General features: G+C 47.8%; 1 protein-coding gene across 6 annotated transcripts in view; it reads right to left on the reverse strand.

The window, feature by feature from the left end:
* CYRIB (CYFIP related Rac1 interactor B) overlaps nt 1–20,235 on the reverse strand; it is a 91,267-nt gene that overhangs the window by 61,137 nt on the left and 9,895 nt on the right. For 2 of the 6 annotated variants that reach the window (XM_068672651.1, XM_068672654.1), the window contains exon 1: nt 11,733–11,887. The exons of the other annotated variants lie outside the window; for them this stretch is intronic. The gene's annotated coding sequence lies outside the window, so the exon portion shown is untranslated. Of the gene's footprint in view, nt 1–11,732; nt 11,888–20,235 lie in introns of those variants that run through there. 6 annotated transcript variants of the gene reach the window in all.

Here is a 20,235-nt window from a genome sequence, read left to right on the forward strand (position 1 = left end):
ATTGCAGACCTGCTGGAGTAAGTTGTATTTGTCAGTACAACTTCCCAATAAATACACTATCAGATTCTGAAACAAGCAATTACTCACATTCCACGTACCATGTAGCATTGTGTTTAAATATTTTATATTGATAAACAATAAGCCTGTGTTTATATTTATCACAGGTTAGGTTATGCATTACTATCCACACCTGCCACTGAGTCAGTATACGGGCAATGAGACAAATGCAAATACAATAATTTTCTTATAAATGGGACAGCCAGAAAGAGCCAATCCCCTGCTACCAGGCAGACGAGGCATTTCCATCCTCCCTGCTCTGAACAGGCAGGAGGCCCTGGTGCACTGTTTCAGCCCTGATGTGCGCCCTGGTTTCCTATAAACTACACCCAGGTTTCACTGTAAACCCACTGCTCCCATCGCTTTTAAGTGGCGCAAGACGCTTTAAGCATGAGACAATTCCAGGGCTGCAACTTTCAGCAATATTTTCAAAACTCAGTTCTTTGAAGTCTGTCTGGCTATTAGAACAACAATGCAGCACATTGAGCACCACGACCACACTATTTCCATGTAAAGATTAAACTGGCCCCATTTTGCAAGGTACACAGAGCCAATTATTTGGAGCAGGTGCTACAGCAAAAAAGGAACTAATAGTTCGGTTTCCTGGGCTGAGGACATGGCTGTGTCAGAGACGAGCTTCCCCAAAAGGTTTTCTCTTGCTAATTGACCTACAAAATGCGGGCTTAAAAACAAAACACACACACAAGCAACCTAAGAACAGAAGATTCCCTTTCAGACGTGGTCAAGACAAACACCAAAAGCTCAGCCCAAGCAGATTTTCAGAATGACTCGTGCACAGGTCAGAAATTTGTCACAATGAAGTCTCAGGGAGTAAGAGATGCCAGCTAGGGAGACCTGCATCTTTCAGCAGCTGTTATCTGCAGCCTGGGACAAACATTGCTAGGCCTATTAATGATAAAGATAGGAGATACCAATTTTACTGCCCGACATCCTACTAAAAAAGCTTATAGTACTAACCTTGAAGATTAGTTTCACTGAGAAAGCAACCATTATCATCCTTTTTTTTTTTTCCAAAAAAAATGAAGAAATTCAGTTTCTTTTTCAGACAGTGTTAACAATGCCAAACGAAGGAAGCAGCAGGACAACAACCAGAGCTATGATACTGCCACGTAAGACACTGCTCACAGCAGTGCCCCCAAACATCTTGGTTTTATGAGCATTTGTGGGACAACAAAGCAGAGAGAAGCATGGTGGATCAAAACAGAAGGAAACTCAAAGAATGTTCCCTATGTCAGATATTTCCTGAAGTACGAGCGAGAAGAACATTCCCAATAAATGCCAAATAAAGAGGATTAGGAGGGCAATGAGTGAAACTGCCCGACCAGACATAAGGCGAGGGCACGAGACCCACCGTGCAGTTACTCCTGTCACACTGCCCACAGGCGGGACAAATTTCAAGCCCGTCCTTTAGCAGCAGTCTCAGCAACTTATTAAGCACAGCACAGCTGCGAGCAGTAACGAAGAGATGTTCAGCACAGAAACTGGCTGAGGAAATAAAAACACACTCTTTAGGTGCTCCCCTTCAGTGAAGGGCAGCAGCAGAAGTGTAGGAATCCGTACTATGAGACCTCCTAAGGAAAGGGGGAAAAAAGGAATGCCTCAACTCAACCAGCTTTAAATCAAAAAACATCACAAAAGTATCCTGAATAAATAGGGTCTTTATAAAACCTTACCCTAAACAAGAGAGATTATTCAGACATCTAACAAGGATTTCACTCACTGTCTTCCATTTCTTCCCCTGAACTTCCAAAGATGAACTGTAAGAGCAGCTTTCATTTACGCTGACCACTGTCCTTAGAAAAAAGATACACTTAAGTGCCTTCATAACATAACAATCAAAAGAAAAATAAGTTATAAAAAGTATCTCAAATTGTTAAATGAAACTTCTGCTCATTTAGAACACACGATAAGAATGAAACACCCTATCACTTCGCTGAGAACAGCAGCTTACCAGGACTAAAGTAAATACTTGAAATTGTGTTTTTTTCAAAAGCTCTGATTCAGAACCAGGAACTAGACCGATTTTGAGCACCACAACTGTGCTTGTCATCAGAAAGCCTTTGGGTTTTGTGTTTATTTTTCCACACACCAAGTACTGGGAGATGTTTTGCGAGCAAGTTAAAAGCTCTATGCTTGGGGAAGCCAAACACAAATTACTTGAAGGTACCAAATTATTTTTAGGTCTTTGTCTGAGCATATTACACATACACCAAGACAAAATCAAGCAGCATTGAGTCATTCTAGCAGCGGCCTAAAGCCAAAGCATTGTGAAAATTGCTCTATATTGTACTCGGTCGGTTTTATTTCCTGACAACTGTCAGCAACACGCGGCGTGCCCTGATGAGTGCATGCAGGCTTGGCCCCTGGCAGCAGGGATCTGCCCTCAGCATGTGGAACAAGAGCATAAGCAGCGCCTGCACCGCTGGTGTACCAAAATAGAGGCCTGAAAATCACTCAAGTATTTTGGCCAGCAGTTAAACTATACGTTTCCTAAAAAGACACGTGGGTTCTACATCAGCTCGAGTGTGTTTGGGATCCAAACTGCCCTACCAGAGATGCTATTTTAGGATATAACACAGCTAACTATACTGCAACGTATGTGGACACATATGGGTCCGTGGGTGCGTGTCTGTGTCTATATATACCCACCAAGCTATACATGGAGAGCGATGGGAAGATCCCGAGGACGTCGCTTCACTGCGCTCCCATCCTCTGGGTTTGTTTGTTTGCCTAACTCGAGATGAAGTTTTACCATGACTGTACTTCCTCTTCTTCTTCAGGGCTGCTGCTCCCTGCTCCCTCCTGACTCAGCCGCATGCAGCCGTGCTCCGGCACGCCGTGCTCCTGCCGGGTGGCACCGCAATGCTTGCTACAGCCGGCGATCCCCGGGTTGCATAAATCCACCCACGGAGGTGAAGGTGGGGAGAGCTGACAGATCGCGTAGCTGAACGCACAGAAAGCCTGCAGAAGGCCAGAAAACAGCACCCGAGGCTCTGATTGTTTGATCTTTGTTCGCTCAGCCATTTTTACATGAAGTATCTCCAGTCTGAACGCCGATGTTCAAGTTGTTTGTCACCTACCCTGTACCACATCGCAGCCAGCTGTGCTTCTAAGAAACCCCCAGCACAGACTTGGCTTTTCAGATCAAAACCATTCCTAGGATCACTCCACTCCCTAACGGGGGTCAGAAATCTCACCTTTAAGGGCTCAAGAAGATATTTGTCACAGGTGAACGCAAAGCTTTCAAGAGAAACCTAGAGCAGAAGCGTTCTTAGCCCTGCTAGCTGCAAAGCTGATCAGCCAAACATGAACTGAACGGAAGCCAACACAGTAGGCCTGGCAAGAAAAGGCAAAAAAACCACAGCTCCATCAGCAGAGGCTGCTGTTCTTTTCTTTACCCAGGAGTAAACTCGCTTTTTCCTCCTTTTAAAGTACCACGCAGCTCTCTAACCAGCGTAAGCCACGTTCGTAGGGCTTATCTTACGCAGAAGCACCCCGAGCACGTTGAGCTAACAGGAGGATCCAAAAAAACGGAGCAGCAAAAGCGTTTTTACCCTTCCCTCTAGTGAGGGAGCAAACAGATAGGGTTCTTCTAACGAGAAACTCGAGAATGAAACAGCAAGCGCTGGTGGTTCCTGCCTTCCAGCGGCTGCAGCAGGACTGCCTGTCACACAGAGCAACGTGGAAGGCTGAAACAGAGCCCTGGCTGCAAAACAAGGCAGCTCACCCCTCCTTCGCCACACAGAGAGAGAAAGGAGCTCTGTTCATAAAGCTGCACCCCCGCTCTGACTTCCCTCTAGCACCTGAACCCTACCAGGTAGCTTTTTACACCCCCTGGGAGTTTGACCCCAAAGCTGTGCACTGGGGAATGCAGGAACCAGCACTATCTGCAGCACAATCAGGGGGCTGGGGATTACTGATAGCACACAGCTCCGGGGAGCCACACAATGCCAGGATTAATCCTTCCGCATTTCTCTGAGCAAACAGCGTATTTACATGAGGAAAAAAACAACTACTAGGAATACCTTTGCCTTTATGACAGCGAAATGGCAGCGTCCTGCCGCAATAAACTGAAAGACCTCGAGCGCTGCCGTGTTCTCCAGTTGGGTTACGGTGGCTGCAGGTCCCAAAAGCAAATTAACACAAGATGTGAAGTCAGAATAAAGCCTTAAAACAGAATCATGGCAAGAAACAGCAGCGGGTTTGGTAGGGATGTGGCTGCAGTATGTAAACTAGTCTGAAGAGACGCGGGTTCCAGTCATTTCCAGCCATGCATGCAGAACTATCTGAACTTCTCTTCTTCGGGCCTCTGCTCCTCCTGTGTAAAATAGGAAGCAAGCCACTTCCTCATCTCGCTAGGCCATTCTGATAATAAATAACTGCACAGAAAGTGTGCTATACTACAGTAGGAACTATACTAGAGAAAATTAGTTGCATTTTGGGCGCGAGAACTAGTGAGAGCATGGCAAGGACTGAATTAACGAGCACCTGGCACTGCACCCTGGGACAACGCATGGACCAAAGTGAAGGGGTGGCACGGAGCTGGGTGTCCTGGGCTGCCCTCCTCCCAGTGACGGGTGGCTCAGCTGCAAAGGAAAGCCCAAGTACATGTAGATAGCCCTGCCTAGCAGGTAACTGCAGGCACCTCACCTCCGCACCTAAAGGGCACGTACTTGTGAGAGTTAATAGTGGAAACTGGAACACACTCACTTATCAATTACTTGTAGCTTCAAGACCTCGTGATAATGTATGAAACGTTATAACTAGGACCAGGCAGCATGAAATTACTACAGAAATGGTCTTGTAGAAAATGAGATGTTCTTGTGACAACTCTGATGGAAAGGAGAGGCAAAACTATCTTTGTCATGTGTCTGAAAAGCTGCTCAATGGCTCAGTGCTCCAGCTTCTACCACCTCACCATGTATTGGGCCAAGGCAGCGAAGACACGCTGGCTACTAGTGGTAGTGGAAAAGACTCAGTGTGCTTTAGCTGCAGGCCGTTCCCAACAGCTTTCCTGACTAATTTTTCCTGCAAGAGCTCTTTGTCCCAGCGACCGATTTCCCTCGCTGACCCCAGCAGGCTGGGTGAGCGCTGCCATTCCTACATGATCCTGCAGCGCCTGCCCCATGTTCCTCACGCAGCCAGCATGCTCCCAGCACAGCCCTACACTAGTTTTTGAGCACGTTTTTCCCAAGGCAGCCCCAGATTCTACTTAGCATTTTTCCTGTTTTCAGTTCAAAATAAGCTGCTCCTCCTCCTAGTTTACTGCTACCACTCCTCACCTCGGCTCATCCCCATCCAACCCCTTTTCTACCCCCATGTTGTCTGACTGGACACATTTATTAGAGCATGAGTTGTCATGGGACCGTAATGGGGTCAAAACAAGGCACACTTTGGACGAGGGATGGGGGAAAAAGCAAAGCGAGAGGCATAAACCCCGCAGAAACACCCTGCTGCAGAGCTCAGGCACGCCAGAGCTGTTTCAAGAGCTGTCAAAAAATTTAAAGAATAGTTACAACATCTGTTCCCAAGCCTCACTTTTGGCAGCTACTGAAGTACTTTGACTGAAATTCTCTCGAAAACCTGACACAATATTAACATCAATATTATGCAACATTATTTGCTCGAAGTATTAAGTCTTCCTCAACAGTGACTTACACTGCCAGCCTCACCTACAGGCAGCTCCCTGCTGGGACACAATCCCACCCCGTGCTGGCTAAGAAGCCTTCCTCACTGGATGGTTTCTCCAGAACAAGGTCAAACGTTGTTAGAAGTGGAAACTTCAGAAAAGGTAAGAAAACAATTTAGGATTTGTTAGGATACTCGAAAGCTCCTGTAACATCATCCTCTGAACTTCTAGGCAGAAGATGCCAGCAGGTCACGGTCTTCTGTCACTGCTGCTAGGAAGCAAATTCAGCTCTGAACTCCGAGCTGCAAAGTTAAACACTGCTAAAGCACTTCAAGTACCCCTTTAGCATGCAAGAGAATTACATCTGCTTGCTTCTTGTTCCCACATGCAGCTGGCCATCTTCTGCAAGAAGCACCCAGAGCAAAAAATTGCTAAACCCTTCTTACAGTTCAGTTGGCTGTTCACCTGGCAGATCCACATCCCTTCCCAGAAAGCACACAAACAGGAAATCTAAACCCTAAATCAATTGAATACCGTCCATCACCAGCCCCTGTGCTCTGCGTTGTCCATAAGATCCCCACTTCTGTAAGAGGTCAGCGATTTTATCTTTAAGATGAAGCTTCATGGAGTCTAGTGGTTACATATTTCACTTCCACATGACACCAGTTGCAAGTAACCATATGCCTCAGCACGTAAAAGGTGCAAAGACAACACCAAGAAGCGAACTGGCTTTTCAGGCTCTTGCCCAGGACACACTTGGGCTGAGAAGTTTCTCTCACAGACACTAAACAGGGAGGTTTTGTTTGTTTGTTTTTAAGAAATAAGAGCCATGAATATATTTCATAGTCAGACTTACAAGTTTTTTTTCAGCCTACCAGTGCCTTTGAACAGACAGCCTAGAATTCAGAAAAGCACACTTTTTGCAGTAAAAAGATTAGCCTGACCTGTACATCGGCAGAAGTTGAAGCACACGCCCTGTTGTCCAGCACAGACCCCAAAATCCCCTTCTGCGTGAGGATGTCACCCTCAAGCCTGCCATAAATCCAAAGAATGGGAGAACCAGTAACCTCCCAGTGCCACACCTGGCTGGAAGCAGACTCAATTACATCTGACTTTTGAAGTTCCACGACTGCTAGATCCACTCGTCACACAAACAGGGCTTTCCAGTCAGCTCATTTACAACTCAGGCTCCTAGGAGCTCAGCTCTTACCTCGTACAGCACCTCCGAAGAAGTTACTCACGCTAGCACTGCATTTAATTTAGTCATCCGGCGCTACAGGAGAACCAGAACCGCCTCGTGGCTGAATTTCAGAGGCTTGTGAACCACACCAGTTGAGCACAACTCACTCACGGAGCAGCCTCCTGCTACCGGGGAATGGTTAAGCACGCAGGCTGGAGCCGGCAGGGCTTTTAAAGATGTATCTAGGGCAGCCTTCTGCCGGGTTTCCTCCTTCCTCGACTGGTTATTGGCGCTGAACTTCTTTTGCCTGGTGGTCACTGATTCAGGCCGAGCCTGCTGATGAGAATCAGCCTTGCAGACAAGCGTATGAACTGCCTGCGGGATCAGGCTCTAGGTTTTGGTGTGGGTGGCAGACAGAAGGCCTGTTTTGCAAGGCAGGCTATTTTGGGAACGACAGCCACACCAAACCAAGGGCGCTCAATCCCACAAGCTAAGCTGTCCCAGACCCAATTCCTATTTTCACAGAGCCCACCTAGGAATCCCAAGGGCTGCAGCACCAGGCAGCCACTTGGGAAATAAGCCCACAGACCATAGGGCGCTTCCACCATACAAGAGCCTCCCCCTGAAACGTTATCAGAGTAAGTTTTTACATACTTGAAGTTTGGACTTATTTTGTTTCGGAGATGTTTAGTCTCTGATTTTTTCTGCAGGCCCATGAAGACCCCGTGTAAGAAAAAATTCTGGCTTTGGTCAGTCACACACCATGCCCTACATGCAGGGCTGGAACCGTAGGTTAGAGCAAACAAGGCAGACAACAATCTTTCCTCACATACCCAAAATAGTTAAAGAACACTAAGAAAGAAGTCTGGTACCTAAAGGCCTTGTAAAAATTAAGATTTTTACTTTTTTTTTTTGAAACCTGCAGAGCTCCTCAGAAGTACACAACCAACCATGTAGCCAAGACCACAGGACTCAGTCGGGAGCAGATGAAGGCAGCACACCTGATGACAAAGGTTGTAAGAACGAACGTGAGCACGTGTCACCTCAGGATATCGTCAGCCTTCACCTCCTATCTATGACTGTCTTGGAACCACCTTGAAATTTAAGCTATCAGGAGTGAAAGGCAAATGAGCACTCCATTTTGCTTTCACCTCTCAAAACGCTTTGTCTGTGACTAGTTTCGCTGTCTCCACAGTGAAGGTACGCTCTGCACGTCAGGCTTTCACATGACGGGGGCCACAAAGCACCATTTCTAAAAAGGAGAATGCAATTAAAACCACAGGAGACGGGGAACACAGAAGGAAGTACTGTAACTAAAAATACCTCCTGCTCTACCTAGTCAATTCTAAAGCTACTCATTGTTTGTTGGTGGTTTCTGCTAAGCTCTGCTGCTCACATAATCACCGTGCTCGGACCCCCAGTAAGTGCTAGAATTGCAGACGCAGAGCAGCGCCTACACCAGGCAGCTCGTTACTCTCAGCAAATTTCAGACGGTTTGAAACATTCTGCCAGCTGCAGCAGCCAACTTTTGGCGCTCCAGAGAACATTCCTGAACCACAGAAGGAGGGAAATTGAGGTGAATTTCGAAAAGACCCTGGGACTGACAGCAATCTGATAAGCCACTTTCTTCGTACGAGTGAAGAGAAAAAGCAGGCTTCTCCTTGATGGGTACTTAGAGGTATTAAATTAGATAATCACAAGAAAATATTAATACTCTTTACATAGATTAACATTACAGGAAGACTTATGATTTATTTATACCTGCTCTTGATACATGCGAATGAATGGGTGTTGAAAAGAAAGGTGCAGACAACTGGTCCTCACTTACAGCTGGGAAATGCTTCGAAATAACACCTGCCCTGCCTACCTGATGCACCTATCCCAGGTGCCAGCACCTCACACCCCCAGCACCTGACTCCCTGTGGTCCAAACACTGCCTGCTAAGCACAGGAGCGCAGCGCTGACACTCAATCCTTGGGTAGGATCAGCACTTGTGTTCACTTGTGCTTCACACCTCACCTGTAGCATTTTTTCTTGACTACTGATAGTCCATGAGATGCAATCTGACAACACTTGAAGTATTCCAGCTTTGAAGATGTATTTCCATTCATTTTTATGGTAACCCCCATAATATTGGCCTATAATATACTTCAGGGTAGTTAGCAGCACTTTAAGAGGCAGCAGTCATCTTTCTCAACTGAAGCCTGACTACACCAATGACTAGAACAACTCTTGTAATTACAAGAGAACAAGTGTTCAGGAAGGGCAGGCAGAGGTGGTAACCTTGATTTACTCTAGCACAGCTGTTTCTTAAAAAGAACAACCAAATCATCCAGCAACTGCTTAGAAAAACAACCTGGCTCCTCACACATAAGCTTTACCTCTGCCTGTTTCTACCACAACCACAGGGCACTCCTGACTTCCATCCATGCCCCAGCTGGCAGGGAACAACAAAATGACCTGCAGGCTGCCCAGGCATCTGTGTGCTCCTATGCACAGCGTGGGGGGAAAATCCTGCGTTTACATTCACCATGCCTAGGCAGCTACCGAAATCCAGAGCGGCCCTCTCCATATTCCTGGCCACATGACAAAGTCAGTTCCTATTACTGTATCACCCAATAATCCAGCAGGCAGCAACACAAACATTCCCCACCTCTCTCTTTATAACATCCAGGTGTCTAGTGAGCACCAGCAGAAGGCTGGAGACAGACACCTCGATTCTCTTCCCCACCTACCTTTCCATGACCTCCTCATTTCAAAATTACTGATTCCGCTAAGAATTATGAGGAGATACAACATAAAATACTTTCCATATTTTCCTTGATGCAGACGTTACAAGAGTCACGCAAAACTCAGGGAAAGGAGCAGAAGAGTTATGTTTGCACGAAGAGAAACAGCTAACATCACGCTTCTGGAGACAGCGAGGCTCCTGCAGGAAAGGTCTCCTAGGAAGAGGCAGAGGATTTCAGAAGACAGCCTCTCCACTCATCAGTCACCTCAGGCGGCCTCAGCTAAACTGCAAACAATGAAGAAAATCTGGAGCACCTGATGACAAAGGGAAGTTATGTAACAGAAGGGATCCAATTCATTCCTCCCTTTCACACAATGGTGAGGCTTCATAACAGGGGTACCCTAAAACCGACCCTGGGATCACTTCTTCCTACTGACCCTATTCTCCAGCAGCCAATATATGCAGCAAGGAACCTCACAATTTGACTTCAGTAAAACACTACCGACCTTCCTCCTAAAAGCTTGTTTCAGTCATGAAACACTCTCTCTAGGTCAAACAAAAACCACTCCTATTTCAGAGGAGAGTGGTATTTTATTCACCTGATTTAGGTTTTTACAGTTGCCCTTGCCACGCAGAATTGAAAATGTTTTGCAAGCCTAATGAAGTATCTCACTAGAAAAAGGTATTTGTCAGGCAGAAGCTGACAAGTTTAAGTACCAGTTCCAACCCTGACAATCGTAACCTCAGGTTAGTGGCTAAATCCCTCTGTCCAGCACCCTTACCAACCAGACCCTATTAGAGAAAACGCTCATTAATTTACAGGTATAATCAGAGTCCATGCAGACAGAACACAATGAATGAAACAGTTTGTGTACAAAAGGGAAAAAAAAAAGTTTGAGTAAAACAAACTTCGCAGTCCATAACAGAAGCAGTAACAGGGAAGGAGACAGATTACTGTATTAACCGAGATGTTTTGCTGGTTTAAGGATGCACGTACGTATTAATGCAAGGCTTGTATTTCCCCATCACCCCGTCAGAAATGCAGGATGACAGATTTTAAACGTCGCTGCGACTCTACCACCACAGCAGAAAGACAGCTGTCACGCCGCCACTGACATTTGGATCCAGGGCTTGCTGATGCAATGGAACAGATAAAAAGGGGAAAAAAAAAAAAAAAATACATTTCAAGAACCATGGTGACTAACAGGCTCTTGATTTCGGCGGCATCCGAGGCATTCCTGGGCAGGAGGCTGCTGTTTATTAATAAACGAGACCTCAAAGTAACAAAACCGGGCTGAGCTGCGTGCGCCCTCATTCTCAGGCGGCACAGGGCGAAATTCAGCCCCAGCCAGGGTTTGGTTTTTGGTTTGGTCGCTCCTGGCAGCTCGAGGCCACCACCGTGTCACACCGCTGCAGCGACAGCCCCAACACCTCGGCCACCACAACCCAAAACTGGGCTGGGCACAGGGGGGGGGAGCAAATCCCCTCGATTTCTGCATTTCCCCAAAAATTTCCACACACCCCTTTAATTTCTGTATTCCCACCAATTCCTGCATCCCCTCCCTGATGCCTCCACTCCCCCAGATTTCCACATCCCCACCAAATTTCTGCATTGCCCCCCTTACTCCTGCACCCCCCTGAATTTCCACATCCCTCCCAATCCCTATGCGCCCCCCCAACTCCCACTTCCCCAAAAAAATTTCCACATGCCCCAAAATTTCCCCATTCTCCCCCAAATTCCTGCACCCCCCCCCCCCTTCCCCAACCACCACCCCCAAGATGCCGGCAACACCTTCCTCAGTCCAACCGCTCCCAGCAACGAGCCCCCAACTGGGGGGACCCTAAATCCCCCTGGGGACAAGCCCACACCGAGAGACTCTGGGGGACCCCAAATCCTCGTGGGAGACCCCAAATCCCCCGGAGTGACCCCAAATCCTCGGGGGGGACCCCAACCCCCCCCGGGAGCGGGGAAGGAGGCAGCGAGAAGTTGCGGGGGGGGCTCCCTGAGGTGGAGCAGCGCTGAGGTAAAGGGGTGAGGGCACCAAGGGGGGACCTTCCTCCCTCCCTCCTCCTCTTCCTCCCTCCTCCTCCTCCTCCTCCTCCCCGCCACTCACCCAGAGCTTCAGCCGGGAACCGGGAGCCGCTGCCTCCTCCCCTCCCTCCCTCCCTGCGGGCCGGGCCGGAGGCAGCGAGCGGCGGCCGGGAGGAGGAGGAGGAGGAGGAGGAGGAGGAGGAGGAGGAGGAGGAAGGGGAGGGGGGGGGGCAGCCGCAGGGGGAGCGCCACGGGGGAGCGGCGGTGCGGGCGGGCGTGCGTTGACCCGGATGTACCGGTGGGGAGGGGGGGGGAGCAGCGCGCATCCCGGCAGGTGAGTGCGCAGGCGCGCCCGGCTGCCAGCGCACTGCGCATGCACCTGCTTTGACTCCTTGTGTCTCGGGCACGGGAGGGGGGGGAGAATGGAGGCGGGCGGGTGGAGTAGGGGGATGTAGGGGGTGAGGGTGAAGGGGGTGAAGGGGGTGAAAGCGGGGGTGGGGGGGGGGCAGCCATGGTTCGGTGCGGGGCCCCAGGTTGTCCTGAGGGTCTGCACAGAGTGTGTGAGGGGGTCTAGGGGAAATGAGGGCATCCCCAGAGGATGGGGGGGTTGTCCTCAGGGCATCCCAGCCAAGCTGTGAGGGCTGCTGTGGGCACAAGAGGTGTGTGGCCATATAGAGCTGTAATGGATGGGGAAGCCCTCCAAGATCATCTGCGCCAACCACCCCCTACCACCAATGTCACCACTAAACCATGTCCCCAAGCACCACGTCCAACCTCTCCTTGAACACCCCCAGGGTCGGTGACTCCACCACCTCCCTGGGCAACCCGTCCCAGTGCCTGACTGCTCTTTCTGAGCAGAAATGTCTCCTCATTTCCAACCTGAACCTCCCCTGGAACAACTTGAGGCCATTCCCTCTAGTCCTATAATATGTGAGAAGAGGCCGACCCCCAGCTCCCCACAGCTTCCTTTCAGGCAGTTGCAGAGAGCAATGAGGTCTCCCCTGAGCCTCCTCTTCCCCACACCAACCACCCCCGGCTCCCTCAGCCGCTCCTCACAGGACTTGTGCCCCAGGCCCTTCCCCAGCTTCGTAGCCCTGCTCTGGGCACGCTCCAGGGCCTCGATGTCCTTCTGGTACTGAGGGGCCCAAAACTGAACACAGTACTTGAGATACATACATCCATTTACCCTGCCCCTCCAGGGTCCCATCCTGCCCAGGGAGGTGGCTGCTAAGGGGAAGGACACCCAAGTTCACTCAAAAATGCCAGGGGTGCAGCACAGCCCTGAAACCTCCTCACACACTTCAAAGTCCAGGTCTTTGTCCTCGTGAGTCGCCACCGCCATTTGTCTTGACATGAGCAGCCTTTGCAGGTGAAGCATTGAGACTTAGCACCATAAAGCGAAAAGCCACTGACTCAAAAAATATGCGTCGTGCCCCAAGCCAACTGTGTGATTTATTTATTTTTATTTTAAGGCCTGACTCAGGGGTTCTAAACGCTTGCTGCGGGCAAAACTGGGATGGGAAAGGACATAAAGCTCCTTCTTGGTGAAAAGCAGGATTGCTGACTTAAAGACGTACGTAAATCTCTTTGCAGGTGGGTCGTGTTTTAAGAAGTAAGCAGAAAAAGAGAAAAATTAAATCCTTTGGTGAACTCTGAGCTGCCAGAGCATCCTGAGAAGGAACGTCCCACTACGGCAGTGGCAGGAGTCATCGTGCTCTCCATTTCCCACAAAATGTAAAAGATATGCAAAATGTGTTAAGAAATACAAAAGTGTCCTTTAATGACACTGTTGATTTACTTATGTAATTTCCTCTCCATGTAGACATCTGCATGCAAAAACTAAATTCTGAAGGTCTCACCTCTTCCACACCTCTCTCATAACTCGGGTTTTGGTTGCATTACGCTCTGGGACATGGCACACCCCGAGTTACTTTTACTCCTGGTAGAGACTAATTTGCAAAAGCAGAGGGATAACATCAATATCCTGTTTTGGGGCTTGCTTCTTTTGGGAAATTACATATACACACACAGGAAGACAAAAGTTCTGCTTTTTCTTTTTTTTTTTTTTTTTCCTCTTAACGTTATCAGGAATCTAGACAATTATTTTCAAAACTTTCCCATGAAGTCTCCTCTGACCTTCGCGTTGAGTGGCTGAAGAAGCCAAAGGCCAGTTTACATTACGTTTGGTGAGACTTCTCACCTGATAGGTATCAAACAACCACCTCGCTGAACACAAATCAACTGCCTATTTCAAGGACTCGACTGTGATAATTGGGTGCTGCCATGTACTCTCCACCAGGAACAGCCCAGAGAATGAGAGGACAGCAGGGCAGGAACACACAAATACAGCCAAGACAAAACAGGTGGCTGGCTCTCCCTGCAGCCTCGCATGCACAGCGTCCAAAGGTAAAGCGTTATCATCGACAAAGGTAATTACTCAAACTGAAAGAGCCATACAAGACACCTGAAAGTCTAACCACGTCAGCTACTTTCTCTTCTGAAGCCAAGCGGCAGTTTGATAACTGTCAAATAACAGTGAATGCAGAGCTCTCCCTGCCCAGGCCAGTCTAAGAAAGAAGAAAAATAGGAAGTACTTCAGAGATTTACATGTCAGTGTATTTCTCTTTGCGTTTTCACAGCTGTATATATGTTAACTTGAACCGATAAACTTAGGTTTTCTCCTAACTTGGCAAGGGGATTAGCGTAGATGATCTTTCAAGGTCCCTTCCAATCCCTAACATACTGTGATGCTGTGACGTACAGATTCAATAAACTAATAATCTGAAAGGCCTGTGGATAAGATAGGATCCTGGGATATAAAGGAGGCAGTCCGTGAGGATAGGTTAGCACCAAAACCTGCCTGACGAACTCAATTTACACTACACTATAAATTGGGTCCTCAAAGAGCATTCAGGCAATACCAGGGCCAGTAAACCACGCTCCTAATTGTCTGCTGCCTCCACCTAAGCACAGAAAGAGGAGTGCTCAGGCAAGCCTAGGGGGCTGTTACAGGTTAGTGCGGATTGGAGCAAATAGGTGAGATGTCCAAGAAGATATGAAAGAAGATTTTCAGAGAAGAAGCTGATGAACAGAGTGGCAGAAGACCAGAAGTCCCAGTTCTGCTTGTGTTTGATTCCTGTAGGTGGGTAGGCTAAACTGAAAGTGCCTGACATGACTTTTCACTTCTGCTGCAGTAAGAATTTTTTTGCAACCAGCAGATAAAAAAATCTGCACTGTAGGAGATCGATGCAGCCTCCTTCCCGAGATGCTGGCAGGTCACTACCACATTCTCTTTCTTTTCTGAAGACATTCAGAGTCTGCTTGCCAGGCAAGGAGAGATCCAGGTCCCACTGAACTGGATTCAAGGGAAGCAGAACCACGCTCCAAGTTTATGTTGGATTCATCACGTGGGTTTAATGAGAGGCTCTCACCTCTCGTGCACAGAACTTTGTCCTGTTGCGTGGAGCTAAGGAAACAATGCAACCGGCCTCAGGGAAGAATGATTTTTGATGTTCATGACACTGTGAACTGCAAGGAGTTTGGGGAGGGGAAGGAAAAAAAAGCCTCTCCTACTGAAACTATAAGCAGCTTTACAGTAATATTTACTCTTTAGGGCTCTCCCAAATTTTAACATACCCTCTCATCTTTCAGGAGTACGAGTGCCCAGAACCTGAGCATCACCGATGCTTTAACAGCAGCTGCACACTAAGACATCCACATCCCATGTAATAATTGAAGCATAAAAATTATTGAACAATCTGGAAAATGTTGCATGACTTAAAAACCTGCCAATTCTCAATTAGTTCTGCCTTCACTTTTAATTTCTTAATTGCTCCTTCTGAATAGAAAACGATTTAACCAGGTTAGTACTGGGATAAATATATATATATATATATATATATATATATATATATATATATATATATATATATATATAAGATTATATTTGCCAGTTTGCATGATAAAATTACAGAATGGAAATAGAACATAACTGCTGCAAGGGTCCTAAATGCCTGTTGATTGTTTTGTTAGCAGGAGTATTGTTGCCGGGTAGGTAAAATTCACCCTTAGGAGAGAAAATGGGTCTGAGCATGTTCACAGAGCAAAGATTATTAAGCTCCAAAAGTACTGCTGGATGTACATGTAGCATATACACGTCCATATGTACCAGTGACAAGAGATGACTTTATTTCAGCTATAGATAGCCAGACAAATTAAGACAGAGAAGCAAAACTGCCCTTGGGTGCCATGCACAGCTACAATACTTCGGCTACTTTTAGGCTTAATGGTAGCCTAGGGGAGAAAGTCAAAAGTAGAAAAGGAAGTCATCTTTTCTCATTTGTACTCAGCAGGGACAACAGCGTGCGTTGTCCACTGACAAGTGTTGTTTGTGTGGCGGGGAGGGGGGGGCAGCACTAACTTTTCCATTACGTGGATGAAAATGGTAAGTAAGCAGCCCCTATCCATATCCATACAGAGATTTTAATTTTTAAAGAGACGAGTTTTCTCGCAGCAAAATTTCTAGGCTGGAAAATGGCAGCAGCTTTGCAGAGATCCTTTGTTACGCTGCCGTGGTTCATAGCACCTTTCAGCTCGGATAAGGCTCCCATCAGGTTCTGCCCTCCCTCTTCCAGGTTTCTCCACCTTTTCGAGTGCATGCCTGGCAGATGAGGGATTGCAGAAGCAATCACATTCACACTACAGTGTCCTTTAGGGCTCTCGTTTTGGGTAGCAGAAATCCTCTGATATAAATGCAGCAGTATAAACAGTTGCAACAAAGTGTGGATGATCAACATAAATTTCAAAAAAAGCACAGACAAAACAAAAAGCCAAGGTCGAAGCATTCTGTGCTTACAAGGATGCCTGAAGTGCTTCCAGATACCGTAAGAGCAAACAACTACAATGTTTTATACTCGTGTGGAGTCAGGCAATGCCATCTCAAACTGCCCTCCTTCCCCTCAAAAGTCTTCTTGATATTTAGCTGGCAAATGGGAAGAGCAATGTGTTTCAGAAGCTCTTTCTTTTTACCCTAGCAAACCCGGAGAAAGTCCAGTGTCTCCCAGTGCTGTGCCCCAGTCACTTCACGTGACTACCTACATTAGTCACCTCCTCTTCTGCCACTCCAAATCTGAGATTATTTTCGAGTTCTCTCATCTGTTGATGCAATTGCTCCCTGCAAATGATCAGCACAGCCTCTCGGCATGCCTCAGCTGAGAGCCGCGACGCACGCTCCATTAATGAACAGCTCCTCTAAGTCAAATGACGCAGGAGAGTTCGGTGTTGGATTGTGATCAAAGATAGTAGGGATTTTATACAATAAAGCTCTTTTGTTTTTACATTTTGCTGCCCTCCCTCAGCAGAGCAGCTTACCCGTATGAGACAGGGAAGCAAAAAGAGGAATAAAAAGAAAATGGCAGGTGTTAAGCCTGCATTTGAAAAAAGAAAAAAAAAAAGACTGTAGACCAGTAAGCATAAGGGAAGGTGGAAAGAGGAACTGCAGCTTCTATTTTAATCATATTTTCTCTCTACTGGAAAATAGAAAGACAAATTATACTGGTAGACCTGTCAGAGAACAGAGCAGAACGCAGCCTTAGATGCTAACATCTTCAGGCATCTCATTCAAGTCTGTGACACGCAGAATTTCTTCCCTAAGCAATGCATGGATACCAGCGTGCTCAGTACTCTGAACAACCACAACGGCAAAAACGCTGTGGGTAGCAAACAGATGAACTGGGTGAACTGGGCAGCAAGAGCCCTGCCAAGCACGAGAGATAACCCAGCACGACCAAGGGCAGTGGGTCATGGCCACAGACTGCAGTTCCTCACTTACAGCACTCAGGTGGGAAGAAACACGAAATGCACGGGCTTTTTGTGACCTGTCCAGCACCCAGAGGTCTGCTCCTGGTCGCTCAATGCAGTGGAGAAGCCACGACCACTTCAACAGGTGCTGGGTCATCACCTCTGCGCGTGTGGAAGCACCCGAACATCACCACACAGATTTACTCCGGGGGTCAGCTTCGGTGCCTTGCTGAATCGGGGTGCGTTGGAGGGTGCCAGGCAGTTCATCTGACCTCCCGTTAGCCCTCAGTCAAGTCAGTCTGTAAAACCGAGCTAACCACCAGGAGCACCACAGGAAACGAGCACCCTATGTGAGCTGGAAGCTCCCCACCAGCCTCTTTCCTTTTTTTTTCCACAAAATGGTTCGGGTCAATCAGCAGCATAATGGTGTTCCAGCTAATGGACGGAATCAATGCTTCAGAGAACAGGGAAGACAATATTTTAGAGGGCCGGACTGTTTCATTACCCTCTGGAAGGGAAAACAATTTTTGTTTGGTGGATTTCAAGCAAAGGTAATAACGCCACCCTGACGGAAACAAATATTCATCCATTTCGTCCAGAACTCTGCCTACCTCAGGAGCAGGAGGCTGCATGAGGCTGGTATTTTACCTTTGATCACAGCCCTTGTAGTGATGTAATCATTTTGTTTGGCTGTTTCTGGGTGTTGTTTATCAGCATTTGGTTCATAAGTGGTTTGGGGGCCTCGTCTAGTCATTACCAAGGGATGCTGTCAAGACGTCAGGAGACCATTTCACTTCATCTCAGCTGTTCCCTTCGCTGCCATGGCTGTTACTTTCCTCTGGGGATCGCAGGAGATGCTGAAGACTTCCAGCAGGGAAATCAGTAAGGTAATTAAAGCACCTCAGTGAAGGGCGCTGGAGAGGCAGTCTCAGAGGGGCCAATTTCAAACCCTAGTGTACGAATGCAGCTTCATAGCCCAGGAGTGGCAGCAGGCATTGCTGGGGGAGACTCGAGCAGGGACACACTAAAGCCACCGGCTGTGTCCCTTGGCTTGGGTCTCCTCCATTGCTGATGGCATGACCGCGAGCTGAGGGTGCTCAGCACCCTGCGGGGCTGCAGTGCCACTTTTGAGGCTTTTTCTGTCCTTGTCCCCCTCATCCATGTTATAAAGACCTGGCTGCTTGTGCCCATCTGAAATGTAGATTTCAATTTAGCTGATCAAAACCTGGAGTGGTTTTGTAACATCTACTTGAAGAACTGCAAACAAAACTCATCTCCATTTATGATCTGCGCGATGTTGAGCACAAGGCTGATGAATAATGAGAGAAAAGGGACTTAGGGTTGGGTTATTGGCTCACCACCTGGATCACCGACTGATCAACTGGATCTAAGAAGTCTGGGTAGCCACAACGACAGCAGCAGAGTCCATACTGCTCATAAAAGCAAAAGTCTCTAACGGCGAAGAGGACTTTGCCAACAGAGGAAATAAAAAGCCAGGACTCCTTCCCATGCGGTAATCTGCGAGGGACAGACTGGGCGCAGATGAAGGCTGCCGTAAAACAAAGCACTGGGGCATGCCCTCCAACACTTCCTCCGCTGAGCAGCAGAAGGGCTGCACACCAGACATCTCCCTCTTCCTTCTTCCTGAGCGTGGACGTGGCACCTCGGGCTGAGCCCAGCCCCGAGCACAGCTGGACAGCATGCAGTCAGCAAGAGAAGGAACTAAAGCTGATGCTGCACATTTCGGTTACTTAAACATACCCCGAGCTTACCTAATTAATGAAAAACTAATAGTGTTCATGTCCAGCTGGAACACCCCACGCATGGGCCGGGAAACATTCTGCTCATACCAAGCTGGACGCAGCCCCGCTCGAGGCTGGTGGATTCCCCGAGCCAGAGCTGAGGTGAGGTCTGCTGCTGATCAGAGTGGAGCAAGCAGCTTCTGCATTGCCTCTACCTGAATGCATCATAAACCCTTTTTTTTTCTTCTTTTTTCTTTTCAATGGGTGGTCATATCCACCTTGTTATAAACGATTCCCATCTTAGGCAGTTGAAAGAGACAAAAAAAATTGGAAGAAGTAAAATAGTCTTCTTCTGTGAGGCACCAGGCTATACCTTGGAAGAGCTTTGACCACTTTTCTGGCCTTGGACTTCTCGCTAAGTGTGAGGAGAAGGAGCCTGGAGGTTTTGCAGCGAGAAAGCTCCGGTGGGAGACAGAGGTTGCACAGACCCAAATCCGTAGGGAACTGGGATTCCTTAGTTATTCTTTTCACAAGACTTTTTATTTTTTAATACTTTTTCTCTGCCAGGCAAAAGCAAACAGTACCTGCTTCTTCATGCTTCTGTTATGTGCCTGTTCTTATTTTAATCCTAATCACTTCTCTGCTGAACTTTAAAAGTGTGAGAGGGGTGGATGTAGGCAAATACAACATCGCTATGGTTTGCTCAGAGAAGACCAGCAGGGATGTGAAAGGGTCACAGGAACCACGTGGGAGCAGAGATGAACATAAGGACAATGAGACGGTCCTAAGTGTGCGTGTTCCTAAGTGGTTTTAATGGGGTCATTCCTGTCCTGAGGCACAACACGCTGCAGCTCGGCTGGCAGACTCCAGCCCGGAGCTTGTGAAAGGCTTTGCAGATGATTTTAGCATGGAGGGGAGTGTGCTCAAAGAGGCCCCGTGTGTTGCCAGATGGCCAAGAGGAGCACGAGTCCCCTCCAGAAGACTGAACAGCGACCCCGAAAGAAGGCAGAGTAGAGGAGAGCCGTGCACAGAAAGGCATCTCGC

Source organism: Anas acuta, chromosome 2 (genome assembly GCF_963932015.1).
Source record: "Anas acuta chromosome 2, bAnaAcu1.1, whole genome shotgun sequence".
Taxonomy (NCBI): domain Eukaryota; kingdom Metazoa; phylum Chordata; class Aves; order Anseriformes; family Anatidae; genus Anas; species Anas acuta.